Source organism: Miniopterus natalensis, chromosome X, assembly GCF_054644295.1.
Source record: "Miniopterus natalensis isolate mMinNat1 chromosome X, mMinNat1.hap1, whole genome shotgun sequence".
NCBI classification, from domain to species: domain Eukaryota; kingdom Metazoa; phylum Chordata; class Mammalia; order Chiroptera; family Miniopteridae; genus Miniopterus; species Miniopterus natalensis.
This window is the reverse complement of record NC_142103.1, coordinates 34,756,741-34,765,913: the sequence shown is the minus strand read 5'-3', so window position 1 is coordinate 34,765,913 and position 9,173 is coordinate 34,756,741.

Here is a 9,173-nt window from a genome sequence, read left to right as displayed (position 1 = left end):
TCAAACAAGAGATCACTGGAAAAACTTTAGCTGGTTGCAGATATGAAATTGCATATGAGTGAATAAGAACAGCATATGTATATGTTACATGTTTTTATAAGTCATAAATAATGCACTGAAACAAGGCAAGGATAACAATGGAAAAATGGCAAAAGAAAGTTCACTGATTCTCTCCTGTATAGTAGATGGAAATCAAAAGATATAATTTAAAGCTGACAAGCCAAGGAGTCAAAAGGCATTATAAAAATTATATTTATACAGGTTATCTCTAGAAAAAAGTTAGCCTTTTGTAAATACAAAATAAATATAAAAAAGAGGAAAGGGAGCATAATGGGGGGAAAAACATAGCAAACAGATAACACACATATACAGAGTAATATGACTTCATTGAAATCAAGTGTATTAGTCAAAGCACTAAATGTAAATTGGCTTAGCTCACCTATTAAAAGCATTTTCAGGCTGGATTACAAAGAAATAAATGAAACTCTATCTGTATAAGAAACCCACTTAGCAAAGTAATTCAGAAAAGCTAACAATAAAGGAATGGTAAAGGTATCCTAGGCAATGATAAAGCAATGATTTGATCCCGAAAGCAGAACAAGTATAATTCAGGCCAAAATGCATCAAGCACAGCAACTACTTCCATAGAGCAAAAACTACAGGCAATTCCAGGAGAAATAAAGACACACAATAGAAACCTTTAAAACACCTACATCAAGTCAGTAATTTCTGAGACATTGTTGCATATAAAACAACCTCAAACTCTCAGGTATTTTACATTTTTTTCTTGCTTACAGGTTTCCATGGGCTAAGGGTATGCTATCTCAGGTAGTGGGCTGTTTTGACAGGTCTAGGCAGGGCCAGGTACATAATATGTAGAACCCAGCACAAAATGAAAAACAAGAACACTTGTTCAAAAGCCAGGGGGGAAAAATGCCATAAAAGTGCTAAGATTTAAAGCTTTTTCCTTTAAAAAGCTTTTTTCTTTAAGCATTTTTTTACAACTAATAAAATACAACAAGATTAACAGTGATACATGTGTAACAACATAACCTAACAAATTGCAAATAAATATTTTGGTATCATAATTGTATATAATACAATAAATAATAAAGCTACATTAGTTTGATATATTTGTTAATCATAGGATATTTTTGGCTCACCATTCTGCAAATTATTTATTAGGTCATCAAAAGACATGCTTCTAGAAAATTCATTTCAATTAATATAATTGACAGTAATGTCTGTTGCTTTTGGCTAATGCAAGACTGCAAGTAAATTTTGATTTATTGTTTTATTTTGATAAGGAAATTTCTGCTGATGCAACTGTTACTGGTGCTGTTAAGAGTATCTTATAGCCTATGAAGACATCAAGATAGACTTTCAACCAATTTTTTGAAATACAAATTTTTGTGTATCTGCAGCCTATGGCTTTTGCACAGCTATTTTTCTAAAAATATTTAACTCTACATACAGATCAGTTTTGGTGTAAGTCTGAATTTAATTTTAAATGTAAATTCATGCAATGGAATTTTATAGTTTTCTCTGACATTCCTATAGCTTCTTGAGTTCCTACAAAACCAAAAGTGGTTTCATGGTTTGTATACAACTCAAACCATTTGTTCATAAATTCTATTGCTGTATTTTCAATTATAAGAAAAATATAATTTTAAAATGATCTTCCTCATTAGTAATTGGTTTATTCTAAGCTTCAGATAAAAAATAATGTACTTTCCAAGTTATGCAATGATATTTAAATTTAATTTCAATTTCTAAGCTTGTGGATATTTGCTTTGCAAAGTTGTAGCAGTTTTCAAAACCAGGGAGTATATGTTCATTGATGAATTCTAATAACTGTCTGATCTGCTTTATTGCAATACCCATATGTATGCTTTTATTTTGTAATAATTTATTGACAAAGCTTACTTAACTGTGCACTGACAGTTCCTGTCCCAGCACTCAGGCTGGAGAGTTAATATTTGTGCAGGGGCCAACTCCCATAATGGACAAGCAGGGTAGCCCCCCAACATACATTGGCGGTGTCCCTATGCAGAAGTTCACCTCTCTCCCACAGCTACCATCACTGCTGCTGCTTCTACTGCCATTTCAGCCATCGCTCCCATCATTCTGGGCCCAGATCCTAGCCTGACCACTCCTTCAGATTCCTGCCATCATGCCTGCACCAGAGGCCAAGCCAAATTCTTGGTATGCACACTGCCTGTCATGCCCATGAATCTGAGCCTTGGCATGTGCGCATTGCTGCTCAGAGTATCTCATGTGACCGTGTGCATGCTCCACTGTCTAATTAGATTTCACTTTCAAAACATGAGTTCAAATATAATATTAACATTTTTAAAATAGCTACTGCAGAACATTGCAGGGTAACATTTTCAAAATAGCTACAGCAGAACATTGCAGAAGCCTGTCCTGGCTATAAGCTACAGGTTGGATTCAGATCTCTATTTTTCTTCATTTGGAGCATAGACTAAAGTGACAGTAACTACGTAAAGTATATGCTTCTCATGGCAGCTCACAAGAGTTCAAAAGAGCAAGCCAAACCATGAGAGCATGTTGAAAATCACCACTGATGCCACATGCATAAACATTCCACTGACCATATCAAGCTACATGGCCAAGTCATGTATCAGTGAAGTGGAAAAATATGCCCCATGCACAGTAGGAGGCACTACAGGTATTGCATAGTTACAAGGAAAATGATGTGAATGCTTAATGCCATTACAGTGTAGTAAAAAACTGATTAATAATCCAATGTGATCATATTACCACTTATCAATGAAGAAGTTTAAGTAGATAAAAATAGGAATAAAATAGACGATTTGAATGACATAATAATTTAGATAGTATAGCTAAGTGTCAACATTTATGTTCCAATAATAGAGAATAGACTTTCTTCTCGGGCACATGTGGGAATTTCACAAAAACTGACGATACATTAGTTCATAAAGAAAAATCACAATAAGTTCCACAAAGCAGAGATAATATAAAAAATACTCTGTCACATAAATGTAAAAAAAAAACACCCTAGAAATTAGTTTAAAAACCAACCAACCAACCAAAACAAAACAAACAAAAAATTGCCCCTTGAACTGGAAATTTACAGTTTGTACTAACAAACTCTGGGTAAAGGAAAACAATTCAAACTTGATTTAAAAATAACTAAAAGCTTTACAGGCCAGTGTGGCTCAGTGGTTGAGTGTCGACCCAAGAACCCAGAAGTCAGGGTTCGATTCCCACTCAGGGCACAAGCCTGGGTTGATGGCTCGATCCCGAATAGGGAGCGTGCAGGAAGCAGCCCATCAATGATTCTCTCTTAACTGATGTTTCTTTCTTTTTCTTTTTTTAAAATTTATTTTTATTGTTGAAAGTATTACAAATACCCTCCCTTTTTTTCCCCATTGATCCTCTCCATCCTGAATCTATCCCACCCCCAGGGCCTCACCACACTATTGTCTGTGTCCATGGGTTATGAATATATGTATATAAATTCTTTGATTAATCTCTCCCCACCCACTCCTCCATACCCACCTTCCCACTGAGATTCATCAGTCTGTTCCATGCTTCGGTCTTTGTATCTATTTTGTTCCTCAGTCTGTTTTGTTTATTAGATTCCACATATGAGTGAGATTATGTAAAACTGAATCCAGAAGAATCAGAAAACCTGAATAGGCCAATAACAACTGATGAAATCAAAGCAGCAACAAAAAAAATCCCAGCAAACAAAAGCCCTGGTCCACAGGGCTTCACAGAGAAGCTTTCTAATTCTTTGTTATAGGGTTAGATAGTTTATTAAAAATTTTTCTTGCTTTTTGAGGTAGGCCTGTAGTGCTATGAACGTCCCTCTTAGGACTGCTTTCACTGTGTCCCATAGATTTTGGGTTGTAGGGTCTTCATTTTCATTTGTTTCCAGGAAATCTTTGATTTCTTCCTTGATCTTATTGGTAACCCATTCATTGTTCACTAACATGCTATTTAGCTTCCGTGTGTGTGAATGTTTTTGAGTGTTTTTACTGTAGTTGATTTCTAATCTCATGCCCTTGTGATATGAGATGCTTGATATGATTTCAAGAATTATTATAAAGAATTATTTTGTGTCCTAACATGTGGTCTATCTTTGAGAATGACGCACGTGCACTTGTGAGGAATGTATATTCTGCAGTTTGGGGGTGAAATGTTCTGATAATACCAACTAAATCCATCTGATCTACTGTGCCATTTAGAGTCACTGTTTCTGTGTTGACTTTTTGTCTGGAAAATCTATCCAGTGAAGTCTGGGGTGTTAAAGTCCCCTATCATGACTATACTACTGTTACTCTCTCCCTTAAAGACCTTAAGTTTATTATCAATTGGTGCTTATTTGTTGCCATTTAATTCTTTATACCTAAGGTACTCTTTTTCTTATTATTATTACAGCAGTCCCTTTAACATTTCTTGCAATGCTTTTATTTGTACTTCTAATTACAACAGTCCCTTTAACATTTCCTGTAATGCTGGGTTGGTGGTGATAAACTCCTTTAGCCTCTTTTTGTCTGGGAGGCTCTTTATTTCACCATCTGTTTTATTTGGTTTTTATTAGTATATCTTCATTGATTTCAGAGAGAAGAAGAGAGAGAAATAGAAACATCAATGATGAGAGAGTCATCATTGATCGGTTGCCTCCTGCACGCCCCCAAACTGAGATAGAGCCAGCAACCAGCGTATATGCCCTGACCAGGAATCTTCTGGATCCGAGGTCAGTGCTCAACTGCTGAGCCATAACTAGCCGGGCTCATCATCTGTTTTTGAATGATAGCCTTGCTGGATAGAGTAGTCTTGGTTTCAGATCCTTGTTTTGCGTGACATTGAATACTTCATGCCATTCCCTTCTGGCCTGTAGAGTTTCTGAGGAGAAGTCAGCTGACAGCCTTATGGGAGCTCCTTTGTATGTAACAGATTGCTTTTCTCTTGCTGCCTTTAAGATTCTCTCTTTTTCTTGAATTTTGGGCATTTTAATTATGATGTATCTGGGCGTGGGCCTCTTTGGATTCTTCTTGCTTGGGACTCTCTGTGCCTCCTGAACTTGTGGGATTTTTTCTTCACCAGGTTAGGGACATTTTCTGCCATTATTTTTTCAAACATGTTTCTAATTCTTGCTTACTTTTGACCTCCTCTGGTACTCCTATGATGTGAATATTGTTGTGTTTCATGTTGTCCCACAACTCCCTTAGACTGTCTTCTGTTTTTTTAATTGTTTCTTCTTTTTGATCTCTGATTGAGTGATTTTTTTCTACTGTGTCTTCTAATTTGCTGATCCAGTCCTCAGCTTTCTCTAATCTGCTGTTTATTTCTTCCAATGTATTCTTTATTTCTGCTATGTCATTCTTCATTTCTGACTGGTAATTTTTCATAGTTTCTATATCTTTTTTTTTCATGCCGTTTGGCATCCTTACAATCAGTATTCTGAACTCTATATCTGATAGATTCCTTATTTCCATTTCACTTAGCTCTTCTTCTGGAGACTTCTGTTTTTCTTTCATTTGGGGCTTACTTTTTTTCTCGGCATTTAGACTGCCTATTTGTGTTTGTTTCTATGTTTTAGGTAGGCCTGCTAGTATTCTCAGTCTTTTTGGAGGGTATCTAGTGCAGGCCAATATCAGGTGCTCTTTGTGACTGGCCTTGAGTACTCTTTTTGGAGCTATCAACAACTCATGGCTTGAGGTCCCCTCTGTTGAGATTGGGTGCATTTGGACAGGACAAACATGCACACCAAAGTCTGCTTTTCCAAGGACTGGATCCAGAAGCAGATCAGGCAAAGACTCAAAGCATTCTGATGTCTGCCTCTGCCTGCAAGCTGATTAATCAGATTCTCTTAATGAGCCTCAGGCTGTAGGAAACTCCACAGGTTGTGGCACTGACTATTATCAATTTCTTAATGAGCCTCAGGTTGGGCAAGAGGTTTTCCAGCAGGGTAGAACAATTGCTTCCCCCTCATGCAAAAGCTTCTTGGAAGGTAAATGTCTCCTGTGAAAGATGGCCTCTGCAGTATGGGGGACTGCCTCCATACAGAAGTACAGAGGGGTGCCCTCTGAGGTCTACCTCCAGAGATCAGAACCCTAGATTCTCCTCATACAGCTCCAGTCCACCCTGTCCTCCCTCTGCTGGAGCCCAAGGTGAGTGGCTGCACATGAAATTTGTGCATTGGCTCTTTAAGAGGGTGCCTGTGTTTCCAACCATCTCTTCCTGGCAGACAGAAACCCAGCTGCTTCTCACAGCCAGACGTCAAGTGGGCATCTTTCTCAGTTCTGGTGTTATGGGCTGGGAAGTGCAGCCTGGGGTTTAGGCCATAGAGTCCTTAGTGGGAACCCCCTACAGCTGAGAAATCCCTCCGGACATTCAGCTGCTGCCTTTGGGAGCCCAGCCAACCCTCTCACATCTCTGCACTTCCCACTAGTCTCTATGTGGTCTTCACTTTTCCTCCTTGGTTATGAAGATGCTTTTCAGCTTGTGTTCAGTTGCAGTTGATTGTTCAGGATGTTTTTTCTATATTTTAGTTGTAATTCCAATTTGGTCCTGAGAGAGTGTCAGTGTAGTTTCCACTCAGTCTGCCACCTTCTTTAATTTCCATGATTGATGTTTCTATTTCTCTCTCTCTCTCCTTTCCTTTCTGAAATCAATTAAAAATATTAAAAAAAAATAACTAAAAGCTAATGACAATAAAAACTACAAGATATCAGAATCTATGGGATAGAATTAAAATGTAACCAGAGAAAAATATATAGCCTCAAATGCTTGAGTCAGTAAAAATGAAAGAATAAAAATCAATGAATTGTAGTCATAGCTCAAAAAGCTAAATCAAAAGACAAAGCTAAACCAAAAGAAGGAAATAGTAAGAGAGCAATAAAAATAAAATCAGAATTAGTGGGAAAGGAAACAGAAAAACAGTAGAACTACTACATCAATAAATCTGCTGTTCTGTTAAAAATAAATTGTACAAAGTAGTAGTTAAACTCCTAAAAAATAAAAAAAAAAGAAAGCATACTAATATGCAAAATGATAAGTGATAAGGGAGATAATCGTTGAAATATAGAAAATTTAAAAAATCAAGAAGTCTAATTTACATAACTACAAATAAATTTGAAAGCCTATATGAAGTGAATATTTTCTGAGGAAAATACAACTAAAACTGAACTTTGTAGAACTTAAAATTTTAGACAGTTAAATTTCTAAAGTTAATAGAGAATTTTTTTTTTAAAATGCTACCTTCCCTCACCCACATAAAAAATCCACTAGTTTCAGATGAGCTCATACAGGAATGCCAATAAAACTTCAAAGACTAGATAATACTAATGTTACATTCATTTTTGAAAGCTTAGAGAAAGAACAACCTCCAAGTTCTTTTTATGAAGCAACATTGACACTAAAATCAATATAGGTATTACAAAAAAAAAAAACACAAAAAACTACAGATCTCACTATGCATATCAATATAAAAGTTCTTTTTTAAGAGTTTATATTAGAGTTTATTTGAGCCAAAAAGAGGACACACCTGGAAGCAAGATCTCAACAGACTGAGAAAATTGCTTCCAATATAAAAATTCTTTTTATTTTATTATTTTATTTTCTTTTCTTTTATTTTGAGAGTACGTTTATTAAAGCTGGGAACAGTGAAATAAGGAAAGGCTTAGGATGGAAGAAGCAACAGGAGAGAGACTAGACAGGGCTGCTTTGGCTCACTGAGAAATAAAAGTCAGAGTGACAGAAGTGAGCCAAAGCAGGGCTCCTGTCAGCTCACTGGAAAGTCAGAGAAAAGGGGGCCTTGGTGACAGATTCAGGGGGTTAGTCTGAGAGGAGCTGCCACTGTCCATTGCTCTCCTGGTTGCAAATCTCTTGGGGACCCTTAGAGTTTAGGAGATGCATGCCTGAGAAGAAAGGAAGGGATGGGTGTGCTCCCAAGAGGGAGACTGCCTAGAAATTCTTAATAAATTTTTGACAGGCAGAATTCAATATTACAGTAAAAAATAATACATGATAACAGAGATAGATTACAGAAATGGCCACATATATTCTTATCATCCATGCATACATTCCTCTTTGTGATGTGACTTTGGTACTCCCCTATCAAAATGTAGAATCTATTTCTTTCCTTAAATCTGGGCTTGGCGACATGACTTACTTTTTCTTTTTGTCCTTAGAACATTAGTAAACACAATGCAAATACTATAGTATTTAAAAGAACTTATACACTGGTGTTTGTCCACTTGTGGTTTTTTTTGGATTCTTGAAACCACCACATGCAAAAAAATTAAAAAAATAGAAGCACTCAGGCTAGCCTGCTACATAATGAGAGACACAAGGCATATTCATTCTCATTTTCCCAACCAGTTCTCACAACCAGCATGTATTTCCGACCATACAAGTACACACTAAACCCATAAGGACACAGCTTACCTCCCAGCTGACTGCAGAAACACCCAGTCACAGACATGAACTATAATAAAATGGTTGTTGTTTGAAGCCACTACGTTTTAGGGTGATTCTTTTGGGAGCAAAAACTGATTCAACAATCCAGTGAAATATATTTTTCAGAAATATAAGAGTGGCAAAAACAAAACAAACAAACAAAAGAACACCAAAATCAAAGCCAATGTATAATGTCAGACCAAAAGAGTATATTTGCGACATAAATCCCAGACAAAGGGCTAATATCTCTAATATGGAAATACATCTTAAAATCAATTTTAAAAAGAAAAAGAAAAAATTATATGAACAGCTCAAAGGTAAAGAATCTGAAATGGACTTGCATATGTAAAGTTGCTCAATTTCACTCATAACAGGAATGCAAAAATTCAAAAGCATGACAATAGACTCTCCTGGTGAGGCTCTGGTCAAATAAAGACTCTCATACATTGTGGGTGGGAATATAAAATGGTACAAACTAAAGAGGGGAATTTGGAAATGTCTGACAAATCAACATATGCATATGCATTTGACTTGGCAGTGCTTATATTAAGAAGTTGCCATGCAGATACGTCTCTGGAAATATAGAACAAAATAAAAAACACAGGAAATATAAAACAGAAGCTAATGACAATGGTTTTCCATGGAGGATGCATGTGAATAGAGTGGAAGGAATAGGAAAGAAGGAAGTCTTGGAGGTTTTTAACTTTTTCAACCAT